The following is a 20233-nucleotide window of genomic DNA, read 5'->3' on the forward strand; positions in this document are numbered from 1 at the left end:
AGGATCTCTTATCATAAAACAGAGTTTTACCGGGAGTTCGCTATACACCTAGTTTTGTTGATTAGCGCCAAAATAACAACTATTTGCTCAAAATCTCTCATAGTTTTAGATATGATAAAAAAAAAACATCTTTACTATAGTCCTAATAACGATTTCGTCGGAACTGTTTCCGACACGATAATTTGGTGTCAAAAACCCAGTTGCCCAAATAGGCTTTTACTTATTTGAAAGTAAAATGCAAGTAATTTTTAGGGAACAGTTTAGTAACAGAACAGAACAGAACATTAACTTACGTATATATTTGGCGTTAGGTAATCATGCAAGACTGCTATGACCGCGAATGTTGAAGATCATTTTTAAGGGGAATTCCACAATTATGTAGTTGGTGCAATTCAGGCGTTACTAAATAAAAACACAATAAGTTTACATCTAAGTCTATAATTCACTACAAAAAAAATGTATTGAAAATAAGCGTTATATTTCACTGCTTTAAAGCTAAATCCCGCGCAAACAACCTAAATCAGGTCAGACAATACCAAACCAGTAATGTTGACATAATATTCCAAAATGAAATTTAGTATTTTACATAGCAATATATGCATGTTCAGTACAATGTGTAAAACGTCAAATAAAAACTGTAGACATGTAGCTGCCATGGGCATACTGAAGCCCGCAGGTCAAATCCGGCCAGTTGTGTAACTTAATCTGGCCCGCCTGATGCTGCCACAACCAAACTTAAAGTAAATTTTGATGTTTAAGCTAAAAAATAAGTCAAGGATTTGTTGAGAATGCGAATAAATTTAGTTTTGACACATGGCTTATTGTTTTCCACTTTTGTTTTTCTAATACAGTAGATATTGTTTATAAAATATAACTTTTTACGTCATACTTTCATGGCCCATCATTCTTTTCAGGGCCAAAAACCTTGCCCACTACTGATATAGGTCATAACAGATAATAAATTTGCTGGCTAGTTCATCGAGGGTCAATACCATTCAATATCACCAGATTAAGGTTAGTGTTGACGGTAATTTCATAATACACAACAACATCTGACGGAGGTTATTCCTTGAAAAAATTCAACCGCAAGAAATCACAACATATCTTCGATAACAATTTAGCTGACTAAAATACAGTAAAACTTCATGAACATCTTCCTAATGGCACGTAGGGTTTATATATGCTGACAACACAGGTGCGACATTTTGCGCTACCAATTAGTTTGAAGCATGGCGCTGAGTAAGTTACGATGTTATGTTGGGGTAGATATAAGTTCATGAAGTTTACTAAAAATAAGTTTTCTTTGGGCAAGTTTTTGTAAAAGATATCAATTTAATGGCTTGGACAGTTGGTAGTTGCACAACCTAATATTGCACATACCGTCAGACCAGCAGTCTGTCAAACTACTAGAACCTTGTAAAACGTGCACAAACGGTTGAAAAAACGTTTATAAACCTTGCAAAAACGTGAAAAAGTCCTGAATTTAAAGAGTTCGCACGAATTCGCGCGTTCTTGGTGTGTTGTGGTAACTATCAAAACTGTTCTTTATTTCTTTTTTTACTTTAATTTTGACGTTAGACGAGCGCAGCACGTTAGATTTCTGTAATTCTCGTCATGTTAATGTAGCTTATGTACATAGGAGTAACATACATTATCTGAAATGAGCGTCCTGTTGTTAGTGAGAGAAATTTTCCTCGTTTGTCAAATTTCAAATCTCCATAATGTATCAATCCAATGAAATCTCTAACGATGCATATTCACAACTTGGCGAAAATTGCTTTTAGAAATTGCAAACAGAAAAATTAAAACCTAGTTGTAAATGGTCTTAAAAGAATTAAAACAGTGAATCTTTGAATAATTTAAACTCTAGCTCTAACCCGATAGGTATTCTTGTAGTGTGTGTATCAGGTTAGGGTTAGGCCATAGTTTTATTCCGGTTTTACTTATTTTCTTATATTACGAGTTCTGGGACTGTCTGTGTTAGCCAAGTGAATATACCCCAAGCTCATAAATTTCGCTCCCTTTTACACAACTTGATGTGAAGTAGGCGAACAAAATTAGTTACCTCCATATTGATACACGCACTTCTGGAGCGCTCCAATATGTGTTAAAACTTATTTATACTTGGTGAACAATTTTTTCTCCCAACAGACATCAACAGGTGCGGATTATTCCTATCAACTGCAACCACAGCATTGAAAACAAACTTTAGTTGCAAAGTTAAAAGGAATTACACGTCTGGTATAAGATTTCAAGCTAACTTTAAAATATCTCAATATTTTCACGCATTGTTTATATAAATAATCATCAGTCTAAGACGCTATCTTGCCGGGCACACACAACATTCTGAAATCTTCTCAATCCGGTCGTGTATTGCGGTTACGTGGGATAAAGTTATCAACATTTTAATGGGGGAAGCAGTTTTGCCAGCTTAACATTTTGGCCTCCATACATTCATACAAGCGATTCTGCAAACTTTATAGGAATTGTTATCGAGTTATGAAGGCTTAAGTTGATAAAAATATCTTACCTACAGAATCGAAGTAATATTTGAAGTTTATACCCCGAAAATCTGCCAATAGTTGAGATTTGAACAGCAAGCGAAAGCATGACAGTCCTCAAACTCTGATGGTATTATATAGCTTACTCTAACTCTTTAACCCCCATGCCATTGCGCCCACACAATGCTGGATTAACCATTAAGCTAAATAGGCGGTACACCCGTAGTATGTGGATCAAGATGGCGGACAACGGAACGTAGAATGTGTACCATGTTCGGGTTATGCAATTTATTCAGGTACGAATACCATGGAAGTCACTTGGCTAGTCCACAAACTTTTAATAGAACTAAAATAAGAAAATTCAGAATAAAATTATTGCCTAACCCCTGGTACTTATACTACGTTCCGGTGTCCGCCATCGTGGTTCACATACTACGGGAGTACCAAATAAGCACGTGCTTAGGGCACCAAGGGAAAGACAGCACCAAAGATTTACATAGACGGTTTTTCAATGATGCCACACCCCAGTATTTAATGAATGAATTCTACTTCGGCAAACGACAAAGACTACAATATCGTCCCGATAGAAATAAAGTTTTCAAGTAACATCTTAAACTTCCCATCAATGTTTGTAAGTACTCTATAAGAAGTTTTTCCAAAAACAAAAACAAAAAATAATGCAAATTAATCGTAACTTGGTCCATAATTAGCTTACTCATTCATTTTCGGATAGAATCGAACACTAGTTTCATTATTATTATTATTTTTTTTTTTATATAATCAGGGCAACAAAGTGCTTGGGTACTTAGGGCCTCTGAAAGGCATGATCCGTCCCTGTGCCAACAAAAAAACTAATCGATATAACGGTAATGGGTGAAAAATGTTAAAGTTTGCTTTTTGTTTAAAAAAAATCTCTCAGAAAATTGGTGTTTACTTAAAAGGTAGGAAATTGTAACAGAAGAAATATATGATCCAAAGCAATCTTATTCTCTCTGGAGAAAATGTGAATAGCAACTTTGGTTTGTATTGAGTTTATATTCTTTGACTCACTGCACTACTTCGCTCACACTTTTTTCATTAGACTAGTCATATAGTCAACTATTAACCGACTAGTCGTGAATGATATTTGTCTAGCAATTATGTTGATTTTTGATAACATGCTCACGTCTAGTCTTTGAGTCTTACCAGACTCAGACAGACATTTTATTGAGTACAGGGTGAGCCCAAAACAGAACTTATATATTTCACAATTACTTCGACGAAAATCAAGAAAATTTACTTAACTTCTAAACTTATTATTTGTATTTTATCAGAGTTTTAGTCACCTAGGACACAAAAGTTATGTTTTCTCAAATAATATGAGTTCTGTTTTTATTGACCACTATGTATTTGCAAGGCAAGTGTTTCCATGAAATCCAGTGGCATTACAACTTAGTTTCGCATTAGCGAGTCTACTTCTATATTTTTGTCTTAACAGACTCTTTCGCATATCTACACATATACTCTGCTAAATATCAATATGCTGAAAGTGCTTAACCTTGGCGACGATGGGATACTTCAAAGCACGTATGTTCGGCCACACCGTTTCGTCTATATCTGCAATATAAAACCGAACCACAGGCATCCGACAACAGCGTCATCGAAGTTTCGTTATTCGAAGTTTCGTTTGTTGCTTAAAGCAGCGGTTCTCAACGGGTGCGCCGTGGCCTCAATTTTATTTAGAATTTCATAGGAAAATAGTGCGGAGGTGAGGAAGAGAAGTGACCTTTTGCCTTTATTCTTTAGATCTACTTGCATACAAACTTTAAAAGGCATAAAGTACACATTAACAATCATAAAAAAAATTTATATTTAGGAGCAGAACTTATTTATTTATATTCGTGTAATTGCGCATTGAGTTTTTTCCCCTGATAATTTGGTGCCGCACACACGACAGGTTTGAGAACTGCTGGCTTAAAAAAAGAAATGGTTTAATAGTCTGAATCAATGAATTCAATCAATTTTCTTTTATTGAGTTGTATTAGCTATAAATATATATAAAAGTAAACCTAATATTGGCAAATCATAATGATCATTCAATTATAGCAAGTGTAATAATAGTTACAAATTTAAATATACTTAAAAATATATATGAATTAATATAGATTTTCAGATTTGAACGGAAACCTGAAAAATTCCCGCACTGCATTAGAGGATTAAAAATCTCCACCAGAAATTTAAATTGAGCCAATATGCTTCCTCCGCCTACAACTTAATACGACCCAAAAATAGTATTATACTAGTATTATGCTGACAAACCCAGTCTAAGATAAAGCATGCTTGAATCGGAGCTACAAATAAACCCTCCCACAACACACCCCAAATTTGATATAGATAAGAATGTTTCAAGTGTTATGTATGACCTCTATGTGCTCCGGCTACTCATTTTTGATTTAGTTCCCCTTTCTCTTCAATACAATCATTTTTAGGACCAAAAACGTGTTCGTCTAAAAATCCAGACGACTTACAACTGAAACAAGCCTTAAGAACGTGTTCCTAATGACTAATCTGAATTTATCATGCATTCCGAATGGTAGCGGCAACTGATTCTCAAATTATATATCTGTAATAATGTATACAACTTAAGTTTAGTAAAGCTAAAATATACCGAATTATTTTCTGTGTCGGTCTGGTGAATGTCACCATATATTCACAATATTTATTAAACACTTCATTCTCACTCAACCAGATTTGCCCCATCGCCAGTTCAACGCTTTATGTACGGCTATCAACAATTTTTTGACCGTGACCGAAGCAAAACCCTAGAAAAAAACCAAGCCTTCATAATTTTTCGCGTAGTATAAGTCTAAGAATTTGGCGTTTAATTTAAATCTTTGTTAAAGCATACCTGGCTGAGTGTAGCAAACAACTCTTTACAACAAATCTTACTTCAAATTTTAATCATTTTAGGGATATCGCTAAGAAAGTGAAATTTTGCTTAAGCCTTGTTTTTGTTAATACTGTAATAATATGCTTACTCCACGTGAGATCTAACCCTATGCTTCCCAGTAAACACTCGAACATATTATACTCTATAAGTACACAGCTAGTAAAAGTACACGTAAGCGTACGACTCATGAATTAATTAAACAAACAGCGTACCAGCGTAATATGTAAGAGCATATTTACCTACGAAACCGGAATCCTGTTTTTCTAAAACAGAGAAAAGTGTCGAACCTAATGCTTTTCATTCGAACAAAGGACAAAAATTGATTAGGATGGACACGATCTTGAGTAACATTAGTAAATATTTTTATTGCACATATGGGGCAAGAATTCAGCAATTGATACGACTTCATATTTTATTCAGCCCCATTTGTAGTAAGTACAGACCATCAAATAAGTAGGCAAATTAATATAAATAAGGCGGCGCGATGGCCCAGCGGTTAAATCGATAGCAAAAAACTGTTGGCATAGCAGATTGCAAATTCCAGTTTCAACTCCCATGCCCGTATCCAGGGTGTAATAAATTAGGTAGACTATTGCGAACTGGAAAGACTCCGGTACTTCCCAAATGAAAAGCAGCCCCCGACATATCGTCATATATCAGTGATTGGTTTTACCTTGTTCATAGCAAAAGACATGAATCAGCGTGACATGAAGAAAAGACTGAATACTGCCAAGTCACCCTGTCAAACCTCAATGATCCTTAATTCGATGTAAAGTTACTTGAACCCGCCTTTCATAAATATAACTTGGTAATCCTGAGTAAACAGTTGGCGAGACCACTGGTGTATTTGGTTACGTTACATAAAAGTTCGGTAAATATACTGAGATAAATCAATAAAGTTCATATGCTTTGGAATGATCTATATTCAGCATTTTTGTTTGTAATTTGATACGAACTCATTCAATAGTAAAAAAATGAAAAATGAATTTGAGTAAAGAACGAGAAAGCCGATTATACAAAAAACTATGAAGAAATACGCATTCTCAAAGGTGCTATAAAACATCGACTGATATGATTTTATTGTCATATTGTATACAATTTTAAAATTTCAAAATTTCATGATTTCATGATTTTATTGTCATATTGTATACAATTTTAAAAGTGCTTACCTGTTGGAATTCTTCATTCACCATTATACATACGTCATACTAAGTGATCCAATTCAATTTTTCACCGCGACTTCCATTTTATGGAGCCAGTGACCTCACATATTTTGACTTATAACTTTGAATCACTGGTTTTCAACCGGGCGCTGCTTCCGCCAGCACAGTCCAGTTGTTACTCACATTTCTATTCAAACGCGAGATTCTATATTAATAAATGTGTAATGTTTAAATATAATTAAATAGGTTTGTCACTAATAGCAAACTTACACTTTAACGATAACAGGCTTGCTTTTATACATATTTATAGATCATGTAAGTAAGACAATAGAATATTATAAAACCATTTTACAGGGATTTTTCGAGCCTCTTAGATTATTGTGGTTGTGGCTCCCTCCGCTCTGCCGTTAAGGTTAAAAGCCCCAGCTTTGGATTTCATATTTTTAGTTTCAAATATCGAATAAAGCGAAGGGTATTTCCATAAAATTTCGTTCTATTTATAACACTATCTACGGTGACTATATATCACAGGGTTCAATATCTGATATCATAGGACCTTATGATTACCGGTGAGTAATCTTATCAATGAGAATGGCACCATATGGATGCGTGTTTTTATCATTCTATTTGTGAATACTATGTCACTCTACGGTTCCCAGATATATTAGGAATAAATAACATAGCTATGTTGCATTAGAGTGAGGACTTTGAAGTTACTAATCAGTAGAAAATTTTCAATGGACGGTCTATCAAGACAATGATATGAAACAACACGAGAAGTCGCGGTTTTTAATAGTGTTTCTCTTAGTTTTTCACTTATCATACATAAGGTGAAGTCTATATTGAATTTAACCATTCGATTACATATTGTAGGAGGGGGTGGGCGTGGAAATTAATCCTGAAACCCTTTCCCGACAATGTGGATATATTAATACTGAACATCCTTGGTATGGCTTTCTACTACATGTGTAGTGAAGGATTTTTGCATCGATGATTGTTATTCGGAAGTAATCCAAAAAAGTACAAGTTAATGTAATTCAAAAATACTACATCTTTGAATAATTGGTAAAAAATTTGAGGAAGATAATAAGAAAATATAATAATCGCAATGTAAAAGCCACACATTTTCAATGCTGACTCTTAATGAGACGAATTAAAAACAAAGTAATTCAATTCAACGCGAAGCCACATGTAAGCCAAAACTACAATTATTCGCTAAATTTATTTTTATAACATATATATTGTGTTCCCAACTGAAGCGCCATTGTGATTGCTTTTGGGTATTTTTTGACCACGAATTTTTTGTGTTTTGTGTATGCCTAAGACAGACATTCCATAGTCAAGCAATATTTAATAATTCACCGTGTTCTATTCAAAGAAGTCCTTCGCTGCTCGTGTTTAAATACATAATTATGTTGGCAGGGTACTTCCGTAGTATGTGTACCAGGTTAGGGTTAGGCCATAATTTCATTCCGATTTTCCTAATTTTAGTTCCAGGTTTCAGTCCCTTCACACAACTTGATGTAAAATAGGCGAACAAAATTAGTTACCTTCATATTGGTACACGCACCTCTGCAGCGCCTAAATATGTCGGTAGAATTATATGTTAACCGGTAAAATTCTGACTATTTCGATATTGTCTTTATGGAAATACGGAAACCCTAAGAATATCCCAATTTGAAGATGATATAGGAATAATGTGCGAAGGATCAAGCTTGAAAAAGAACTGTCTTTGCATGGGCGGCCTATACCACTAAACATATTTTTAACAATGTTCACTAGAGTAGAAACTGGATATTTTCGCCTCATTTGTTTAATAAATCATTGGTTAATTTATCTTACATTAGGTACCGGCGAAAGAAAGTGTCAGACAAGAAAATTGCTAGTCACGTTATCCCGGAAATACCAGTGTTTGTTTTGGGCGCAAGTGTTCACTCAATCATAAAAATCAACAATTTGTTTATCTAGAAATACAAAATAGCATTACCGGAAAGGTAATTGCGGGAATTTGTGAAGCTGAATGCTATTCATGCTCGACGGAATAAATATGTAAATTCTGATCACTTGTTATCATTGCATTTTTATACAAATTAGTTCATCGAAGAAAAACTTGATAGTATGTTACTAAAATTGAATGAGTGTTGATAAAAGATTCGCAGTCGACCATTGACAAAATACGCAGCAAGAGTTAATCTGATACATTCCCAACTGTTATTTTGTTACTTGTTATTATGTCATCACTCCCATTTTTAGGTCATTTAATAATGCAAGGCTTGCTAGTGTGTCACTAAGAGTATTGATAATGATTTGCATGCCACCATTACCGCACGCGAAGCAATAGTTTTATTTTTGCAACATATATATATATATATATATATATATATATATATATCATCAGATAACGGTTGAAACGAGACAGACGCCAGGGTGAAAAAGAAACCCCATATGACATGTAACTTTAGTAAAACAAAGGTGCACTGACCTGTTCACGGTTAATACTCTAAAAAAAATAAGAATTTCAAAACATTTCGCTTAATGTGATTTCAGCTATATGACCTTTTACTCCAGCAATATTAATTCGACTTATTTTAGGAATTCCATCAACAGATTAAATTTTTAACTTTAGCATTGAACAAACCAATGATCTAATGATCTAAACTTTTGAATCGGAGTTCAACTAAATAGGTAACTTAATGTATGTACCGTATTTCTCCGCGTATAATACCCACTTTCATGGTCAAATCCAGTCTCACCAAGATGGCGCACAACCTGACCTCGGGTTGTGTACCAGGTTAGGGTTCAAGTTATGCGACATCTTGGTGCACATTCTTCAGGAGGTCCAAAATTTTAATATACAAACCGCAATGAATGCACTTATAATACAATGGAAGATTAATTGACCATACATATCCTTCACATTGATAAGCTGAAATTTCATCCGAATCACTAGAAATATGACGCGTACCTCGACGTAGTAGCAGAATGAATAGAAAGGTGCATAGCACGTGCAATTCACTACATTTCATCTTTAGTGCCTGGGGTAGCATGTTTCACATGTCGTGGGGCTCTTTAGACAAAATTTACGGTGTTTTTCATTTTTTAGTGTGTATGATATCGTTTCAATCTATAAAAGGGCATAACACATCGCCAATTTTGATATGAGATGTTTTATAAATTCAGAAAACTAAACTAGAGATACGACGGCTAGTTAGCACAAGAGACAGAAAGATTAAATTAGTATTCCTCCACTGACAGTCAGAAATTTGGTTTGCACATTCATTAATTTGAGTTGTCTTCGCATTTTCCTTAAAAACTAAACTAAAATAAACAACAGTTTCAAAACGGGATATTTATGCATTCAACAATTGATGCAGCGCACACGATAGTCCCAGATGAACGCTTTCAATTGAGGTATAAATACACATGCCTCGAATCAATGTAATTTGGAAGCTCCCGAAATATGTGCACCAAGATGGCGCACAACCTTAACATAGTATGTGTACCAGGTTAGGGTTCAGGTTGTGCGCCATCAGTTCTGTAGGCGATTAGCCTCGTCATAGGCTGTCAAGTGTGACGTCGTTTTTTTAAGTAAGATTTTAATCTAATATATCCTCAACGGTAGCGGTAGCTCAGGGGAAGCGTTGGGACATGATCAAACATTAGGACCGTGGTTCAAATCCCACATGGTGGAGTGAGTTGTAAGGGTGGGCCATCTGACAAGTCAGATGGTCGAGGGAGGAAAGGGACAGGCCAAGGATGGGAGTCAGCATGGGCATGGGAGTCAGCGAAAATCGATTAGCGGGATGGCCAAGCGATATGGGTGGATTTAAAATGGAGGAGACAAGAGAAGGAAAAGGATCGGGTGAGAGCAGCAGCCAAGGAGAGCGGAGCAGAGAGATGAAACGAAAATCGATTAGGGCGCGAGAGCATCGAGGTTAAAGAGCGACAGACAGCGAGCGAGACCAAACAAAAATACAATCAGAGAAGAAATCAGCATGCCAGGACCAAAAGAGAATCAGAGAATCAGCTCCCAGGTAAAATACATCAGAGAAGAAATCAGCATGCAAGACAAAATACAATCAGAGAATCAGCTCACAGGTAAAAAAAAATCGAAAAGTGAAAAAGATAATGGGCGAAAGGGCGCGGGCAGTTTAAAAAAGCAGAAAAAAGCCAAGCCCCCCTAAATATGAAAAATCACCGCAGGCAAGCTACAAGGCAAACCTAAAGCGGAACGGACATAAGTTTTGTTCTAGCAAACTCGAGGCAGTTTTGATAAGTAATGATTTTATATTCTCGTAAGTCGACTCAACCACAGTTACATCCAACACAATTAAACCAATGAACAATGAGAACTGCTAAATTTTAAATTGTACTCATTGAGATCTTTACGCCGACCTTGCGATTTCCGGAATGGCGATATTTTGCTTAAAAATAATCTTGAGGGCTGAAAAGACAACACAAATTCAATGAATCAAAATACCGCGAAAATATGATTTTAAGTTGTCAGTTTAACACGTGTTTGATGTCATTTTAGAAAAATAATATTTTATTTCATTTATCGTAACAGTAATCTCAACTAAAAGGCGAGTAACAATGAACACATTTAAATAAATCTAACAAGACATTAGAAATGTTCGCATCGGCCACGGATTGAATATTTTATGCAACAGAAAACTCGTTTTCCGCCTAAAATGTCTTTTTTTCAACGAGTTGCCTAATTGCGAAGAATGTTGCGCGGTAATTTTCGATTCCAAATTTTAAACCGGCTCTCTATATAAAAAACCTGGCTGCGCTGCTGCTTATAGATAATGTCATTAAAAATTGAATTGCCGCAATGTTGCCATATTTTGACGCCACAGTTGTCAAATTTCATTAATGTTGTTATTGTTTCTTTGGACAATTACAAAATTAGCCGATCAGTATTTGATTAGTTTGTGGAGCCCCTAGGTTTTCTCCACGGATCCCTGCGGCTCCGCATAGATCATTTTGAGAACCTACGGTCTAGTCTAGAAAATATCAAAAAATATCAATTCTCATTTTATGCTTTAACTGGCTAATAATTGTCACATTTATTAATCTTAAGTTTTTGATTTTATGTGGTAAAGTCTGTTAGAATCAGATCATGCTTGATTTGGTAGAAGCATACCCAGTTCAACAACAATTTAGTGTTGATAAACGCTCAGAAAATATGGTGGAATAAAAGTGATTAACACGCTGTACACAATTAACTACTGTCATGTCTGGCCTGTTTCTCTCGTTCCGCTGAATCGGCAAAACTTTACCGTAATAAATCACCAAATGAGTGACCTACCGCTTCTCTTTGAAGAAGTGCGGCGTTTGAAAACACGTTCTGATATCCGGCCTTGTCAGCTTTTAAAGGGAAGGGACAAATAATTTTATAGGATACTTTAATGTCAAATAACACAAATCATGATTGGCAGATGTTTCACAGGCGAAGATATAAAACATATTACCAGATATAAATAGTTAACAAAATGCAGGCATACAGAATGCCTGAAACGTCCGAAAAAACACCTACAAGACAAGAGAGGACGAAGTTTTGATAAGCGTATTATGCATAAAGTTGGAAAATTTTAGTTAAAAATGTACTAAAGCCTGGGTGCGTATTATCTACGGTTCGTATTATACACGGAGAAATACGGTAACTAAAATTTGAAAAAAATATTACGTAGATCATAAGTTCTATTTTTATAACAGGTATATCATTAGATAACGGTTGACACGAGACGCCAGATTGAAAAAGAAAACCACAAGTGAAAGCCCGTGACATGTGATTTCAGTAAAACGAAAGTTGCATTTGATCTGTTCACAGGTCATATTGTGAAAAAAAAAACTTATTATTTCAAAAAAGTTTATAAAAATTGTTGCTTCAGGTGATTTTTCCCCATCGAGATATTTCCCCAGCACTTTTAATTCGATCTATTTCAAGACTTCTTCTATTTTGAACTGAATAGAAACATAGCTTTTATCAAACTAAAAATTCAAACGTTCTTTCACTGCTTCCAAGTTGCATTTCCTTTCGTGTTTCATTTAACACATTACAGAAAGCACCATAAAAATTGCAATGTTTTATTTCAACATTCACTAAAATCACACTACAGGTTATAGTATTGAAGGCGCGCGTGGTCCATGTAACACAGATTACATATTTTTTTTATTTTACTCTGTTTTATTCAATAAATACCCACAACCGCATATCTTTAGACATAAACATGGCGCAACAGATCAGAAATTTAATTTTTTATTGAGATTTATACAGAAAACCCGAATTAGTTGGCACTACCACGGCTAATCAAAAGAGATGTTCTTAAAGGTCTCAAATTAACAATTAAGGTGGCGGAATTATCACGTTTTAATAGCACAAAAAAGTAAATAGCATCCCACTGCACCAACAATTACTTCTACGGAGAGTTTCTCAGAAAAAAAGTTAGTAAACACGCTATGAAATGTTTGCTATATGCGTTGCAGAGCTCTAAGAGCTATGGTGAGCTATGATGAATATATAGAGGCATTAAAAAATAATGAAAGTATCATTCTCCGGCGTTCTCTTATACCTCATGTCTAAATAAAATTGTTTGGAGCATCTCATGAAAGCGTCATTGAAATGTTTGATTGTCCCAGAGCTCGCAATAACATCTTAATATTCTTATCGATGAATATATAGGAATATTGGTATACTGTAAGGTATACCTCATGTCTGAAACTATCAATTATGTCAGAATAAACACCCAAGGGGGCAATTCCAATAAGTATACGCAACATTCTTAACCACTGTTATTGTGTCACCGCATTTCATCAAACGTTATTTCAGAAGTTCGTCGTCTGACGCCGAAACATAATACACTTTGACACAACTCAATCGCAAAGGATTAACCCCGTTGGCGCCTGTAATTCGGATACCGCATGTTTGTCAATTTAGCATGAAGGTACATGCTATAAGTGTGTATATACAACTAGTAAAAAGTTTTATTTAAAGTTTTTTCAATGTATGAAATGCATCTACAGATAAAATTTACTAGGTAATTAAAACCTCGCAAATTTACAAAGTAAATAGTTTTCTCTGTATTTACATGTACAACTATATACAATTGATATATGTTTTTTTCTCAATATCATTACGTATAAATTTATCATGATAATGAATAAGGAAGTTTGCCAATTGGGTACTCCCGTAGTGTGTATACCAGGTCAGGGTTGGGCCATAATTTCATTTCAATTTTCCTTTATTTAATTCTATTACGCTTTCGGGGACTGTCTGTGTTATAGCCAAGTGAATATCTCCCTGTCCATGGGTTTTAGTCCTTTTATACAAATTAATGTAAAATAAGCGAACAAAATTAGTCATCTTCATATTGGTACACACACTTTTAAATCGCCGCCAAACGTTATCTACTTATTACCAATCCACTTGATCATAATAATTACATATTCAACCATTTATTCAGTATAAAAGGGTATAATTTTTAACAAGTTTTGAATAGTATGCATTTACACAAACATCATAATGTTTGTTTCTTGCTAGTTTTGTACTTACCAGATTGAACCAGGTCACAATTACTCAGTCGTAAAGTATCAAGTTTAGTTTTGTATTGCATTTCAAGTACCGGGTTCAAAGTTCACCAGACGATCCAAAGTAAATATTTAGAGTAGACGATATGAATTCGTGTTTTTGAATCTCTCAAAATATTTCTAGGAAGAGAGAAAGGAGAAGAGATATTGGATGCGGGTCGAAGTTTATGAATGTGCAAATCAGGGCGTTCCAGAAGTATGTGTAGATGGAGGTAACTAATTTTGTTCACCTACTTTACATCAAGTTGTATAAAGGGACTGAAATCTAAGGGCAAAGAGTATATTCACTTGGTCAACACAGACAGTCCCCGAACTCATAATAGAACTAAAATAGGAAAAATCGAGATAAAATAATGGCAAACCCTAGCAGTTCACACACTACGAGAGTACCAAGTTGTGAATATCATTACGTACAAATTTATCATGGCAATGAATAAGAAAGCCAATTGTATATAGTTGTTCCTAATTATTACATATACAACCATTTGGTCATTAAAAAATGGTATAATTTTCGACAAGTTTTAAATAGTGTATACGTTTACACCAACTTCATAAAACTTGCTTTTTGCAAGTTTTGTACTTACCAGTTACCACACTGAACCAGATAACAATTACTCATTCGTAAAGTATCAAGTTCAGTTTTGTATTACATTTTAAGTACCGAGTTCAGAGTTCACCAGATGATCCAAAGAAAGTATGCAGAGTAGACGTTATGTATTCACGTTTTTGAATCACTCAAAATATTTCTAGGAAGAGCGAAAGGAGAAGAGAAATTGGATGCGGATCGAAGTCTATGAATATGCAAATAAGTGCATAATGAAAACTAAACTGAACAACTTAAATTACCGCCGTTTGCGACATGTTTTAGCGTGCCATATCATCCGTGCATAGTCTATATAGCAGGGGTGTGCGACATTTTTTGTCCAGATAAACAACTTCAGACATTAGTTTGGCCACACACAAAAAAGTTTTTCCATATACACAATGAATTAAAAGAGTGCCCACAATGTAAAATATCAGTTATTACTTATCGATCTCGATCGGTAAGTATGTTGATAGGTATTTGTTTGTTTGTATGTTTGTTTGTTTGTTTGTCTTTTAGATACACGCGATATCTCACGAAAGCGAGGTTGAATCTGCTCCAAATTTGAATGTATGTGCATTCATCATATCTCGTACCAGAAGCCTATTGATTTTGGATGAATTATGTCGTATAATTAGCAAGTTATCAATCAATTAGTGATGGGACACACGGTGTCACTATGGCGTAAGAGCGGTTGAATCGAAACCGCAGTTCCTGTTTTGTGGGGTCCCCTAACTTTCGATCGATAAGTCTTCGATCTCCGACCGATATTCTCGTTTAACATTTTATTGGGACAGTTGAAATTTCGAGTTCTGGCATAGTTTATCAATGTCAGCTGTTAACATAAACTGGTTTACTCGTTGCTTATAGAGGAACCACAGTCTCTCGTCATGTCACCAGTCCATGTATGGGAATAGTTAGCCAGGTATTTATTTGGTGGAGGAAGCTGTTACCGATCAGCGGTTGGTTACATGATCCAAGCTACGGCGGCGAAAAGTCCGGTAATCCTCTCGCACATAATTAGTTCTCAAGGGAGTCGAGCATGCGAACCCACACAGGGTAATCAGAGGAGCGGTGGCGAACATGTTCCTAACGCTTCGTCGAGCCAAATTAATGAGCAATCACATTCTGTGAGTTCATATACAAATATCTACAAAATAATGAGTGTATCATGTTTGAACTTTGTGATATCATGTCTCAAACTGCAGCATATGATACTATTGCGTATCTGAAACACGATCTCCATGTAAAGTATAAAATATCAATGCGTTGCATTAATAATCTCAGACTTCGTAATTCTACTCGTTTTCTGCGGTCATCGATACAGTACGGTGGCCCATATTTGTCACGCTTAAAATTGAAAAAAAAAATAAAAATAAAAAATAAAAATAAAATGCAAAAAAAAAAATTAAAAAAAAAAACGAAAATAAAATAAAAACGAAATTATAAAAAAAAAACTAGAAGTAATATATTTATAATAATGATAAGAGAATATAGAATTGAGTACGAAAATTCGGGAAATTTGTTTTTACATGTAGAAGGTAATTGAATTGGAGAATGCTGCTCAGCTGTCCGGACACTCTTGCGATACCGGTACCGTCTGACCGTACCTGTACCCATACAATCACTCATGAAACGAATGGGAGATAGGGATAGTCTAGCTAGTAGAATATAGTGAATCGAGGGATGGATTGAGCGCAGCCAGTTACAGGTTGTGCTTAATATTAATTACCAGCATGGTACCGGTTATTGTAATTGTCATGGGGGTACGGTACCGGTAACCTACGGTACCGGTACAGCCAATGGCGCCTCCTTTAAACTAACTTCAAAATAAATTTTTGGGGATAAATAAATTATAAGTTAGATAAATAAATTCAAGTACCGTAATAGTTGAATGTTTGAACATCAATATTCAAATTAACCAACAAACTCACTCTTGTGTTACATGTCTGCATGTCTGATGTGATAATCTTAAGTAGACAACAAACAGGCTTGAATATTATGGCAACGTCCAAGGCCTGATGATTTCATATCAAGAGTGAATATAGTACTTTAATAACATGTTGATTGTTTATTTAAAAGACTTACAGATATACCGGTACCGGTACATTTGATATCATATTTAAAAATGTCTGACGAGTGGAAACATGATGAGCAGTTGGAAGCTGCGGTGAAGAGTTACGTTAAAGACGGATTAAAAAGACAAAAAAATGCTTAATTTTTTGAAGAAGAGACAATGCGTGATATGGTTGAAGCTTGAGTACTTTGGATCAATGTCTGCGATATTTCAAATTATATCTTATTGACCACCATGTCAATGACAAACCCAGTGAACACCGTTTGTGCGCGTAGGATTATGCATGACAACGTTGGTCCCAAGCCAAAGCAAATTTTCTCAAAAAAAGAACGCGTGACAACGATGGGCCACGAGGCGGCCCAACGTTGTCAACCTTTGTATTTTTTTTTATTCACGTTTTTTTTTTTAATTTTTTTTTTATAATTTGGTTTTTATTTTATTTTCGTTTTTACTTTTGATTTTTTTTTACATTTGATTTTTATTTTAGTTTTTTTTTTTTTTAATTTTTTTTCACAACTATTTTTTATTTTACTTTTATTTTAGGTTTTTTATTTTATTTTAAATTTTTTTTTTAATTTTAAGCGTGACAACGATGGGCCACCATAATACAGCAACTGAACTGGGCGACTTCAAACGTAAAAAGTGAAAAATAAACACAAAGTAAGTAATATTTCATTTCATTGCTAACGTTATCCAATGCTGTAAACAATTAATTAAAATAGTTGTTCATAAGTTAAAACTTCCATATTTTATATTCATTTCCTTTGGTATGGCATGTGATCATCCCCCTTTTTATTGTTTGGGCAATTCAATTATATTTTATCGCATATGTATGTGCAAAAAGCGCAAAGTTATGATAAAATATAGGAATTAAGAACATTGGTATCACTGGAACGTAGAACATAACCAGTCTGTTACGAACCGATGCCTGTGTATAACAACTTTCGCCATTACACGCATTTTTCGAAATTTAAATATGGAGAAGACTTGACGTGAATTTCCATTATATGGTCATCAATGTTTCATTTGATACAAATGGAGCATTGATTTCTCCCTTGGGACGTAAAATACAAGTTATAGATATAAAAAGAGTTAGCTATTCCCTTGGTAGAATAATCTTGAAAATAATAATAATGAAAAGTTATTGACAACTAAACGTCGTAAAAAGATTTGGATTTTGTAGTCGCAATACATTGCAGTACTCCTTCATATCATTCTATCTATATAATTATTAACACAATTTATGACGCCGTCTTTGAAACCTTACAAATCCCTCGAGAATTATTAACATTAAACCATGTGCAAATAAGAGCCTAATAATCACAATTCTCAGTGGAGCATGCCTATTTTTAAATCAATTATTTGCCGCTTATAAGTATATCAGTGTAATTTATTAAAATGGAATATTCGAATTTGAATGCCGCCGTTTCACAAAAACGCAACTATCATCAAATAAGCCTCCGAATATTAAGATATTAGGTTTTTTTATTATCAAATTTAATTTGTATGAATTTACAATTATCCAAGCGTTAGACTAATGCACAGGCATTGTACATTCTAGATTGTACAGGCAAGATTTTGCAGCTGGTTGCAGTGTGAATTTTTGTTCAACTACCTGACACAATCCAAAATTACCCAAGCGTTCTCATTAATAGAGATTGAAATCCAGAATATATTGGATAATACAGATTCAAACTTATATATAAGATTGTATTTAAATAATAATTAATTGATTTCAGCCATCTTTTGGTGGCATACATTTTTAATTTTTTATGTTAATTAGTAAGAATTATTTAAACTAATTCAATAATTGAAAAATATTTTTTTTCCTCATATTCGAAAGTTTAATCACTCGTTTCCTGCCATTGCTCGATATTTATTCAAACATGGCAAATAGTAAAGTTATGTGCCTCTGTCAGGTTTAATTTGTTATGTTAATTAACAGTAAGGATATTATAATACTAATTAATTGTTTAAAAAATGTGTTTATCTTTCTATGCGAAACATTATTCTCTATTTTCCTGCCATTTCTCGGTGTTTATTCAAATATGCCAAGTAGTAAGAGTGTGTCCTCATTTCAGAAAAGACTTAATTTATTGTGTTAAACAATAAGGATATTATAATACTAATTAATTAATTACAAAATATTTTCAACTTTTAATTTCGAAAGCTTAATCTCCCGTTTCCTGCCATCTCTCAGTGTTTATTTAAACATGCTAAATAGTTAGGTTACGTACCCCTGACAGAAAAGGTTTAATTGATTATGTTAAACAGTAAATATAATATAATACAAATTATTTAATTCATAATTATTCTTAAATTTGTATTCGAAAGATTAATCGTTCGTTTCCGGGCATCACTTGCTGTGACTTTATGTGACCACGCTAAAGAGTAAGGATGTTCTAACACTAATCGATCACCCTTGATTGAATTTTTCTACAAATTTGACGAAACCGACTTGAGAAGCAGGTGGTATTCCAGATAATGTGTAACATTGTTTAGAACGCGAGCATCTTCATCATCTGTGAAAAAATGAATGATGGAGTGAGGTACAATATCCCTGATGTTGAGTATAGTTAATTCACTTTTTTAGAATGATATCAATTTTGTGTGTTTTTTTACGTGTTCTTATGTTGATGACTGTTGATGATGTAGTGACACAAAGTATATTTTGAAGCCGCTTTCGCGTATTATCTTTCATGTTTATTTATTTTATAATACTCATTTATTCTGTATAAATAAAAAACAAACATTAACTTCGAAAAGTTGAATATTTTATGTTTCATTTTTTTTTTTAAATACACTTGCTTTCATCTTACTTCGTTCTCAACTGTTTTCTGACGTATTGAACTCATCGCATGTATTCAAGATTTAGTATATCAGTATTAAAACGGTATCAACTCAGCGGGTACTCGGGAGCTCTGAAACTAAACAATTTTCTACTCCCTGTCGCTCACGGGCGCCCAGGAAATTCACGTAATATAAATTTTATTGTCAAAGCAATATCACGCTAAATGCATATACAACAACTTGAAATTTTGAAGATAATTTTCAGACAGATTGTAACTTTATACTAACTTGTACTATGTTTCAATGACCTGACGGAGGTCCCATGCAAAGGTTGTGTACCAAATATAGATCTTACGATTTGATAGAATAAACGCGCAACGAATATAACAGGGCACATTTTAGTGTTCTGGTTTGGACTTTTTATCACAGCTTACTCGGATTGATTTGTTATTGGTTGATTATTCGAATCCAAATTATTGATAACAAAAATTGTTATATACTGCTAATGATTTAAGTTTGCACCACTTTGACTGTATCGATGGTGTCGTTTTAAAAGTTTTTACAATATATTTCAATCATCGGCAACAACTCGTCTCGCAT

The sequence above is a fragment of the Styela clava genome, chromosome 4 (assembly GCF_964204865.1).
Source record: "Styela clava chromosome 4, kaStyClav1.hap1.2, whole genome shotgun sequence".
In the NCBI taxonomy this organism is placed as follows: domain Eukaryota; kingdom Metazoa; phylum Chordata; class Ascidiacea; order Stolidobranchia; family Styelidae; genus Styela; species Styela clava.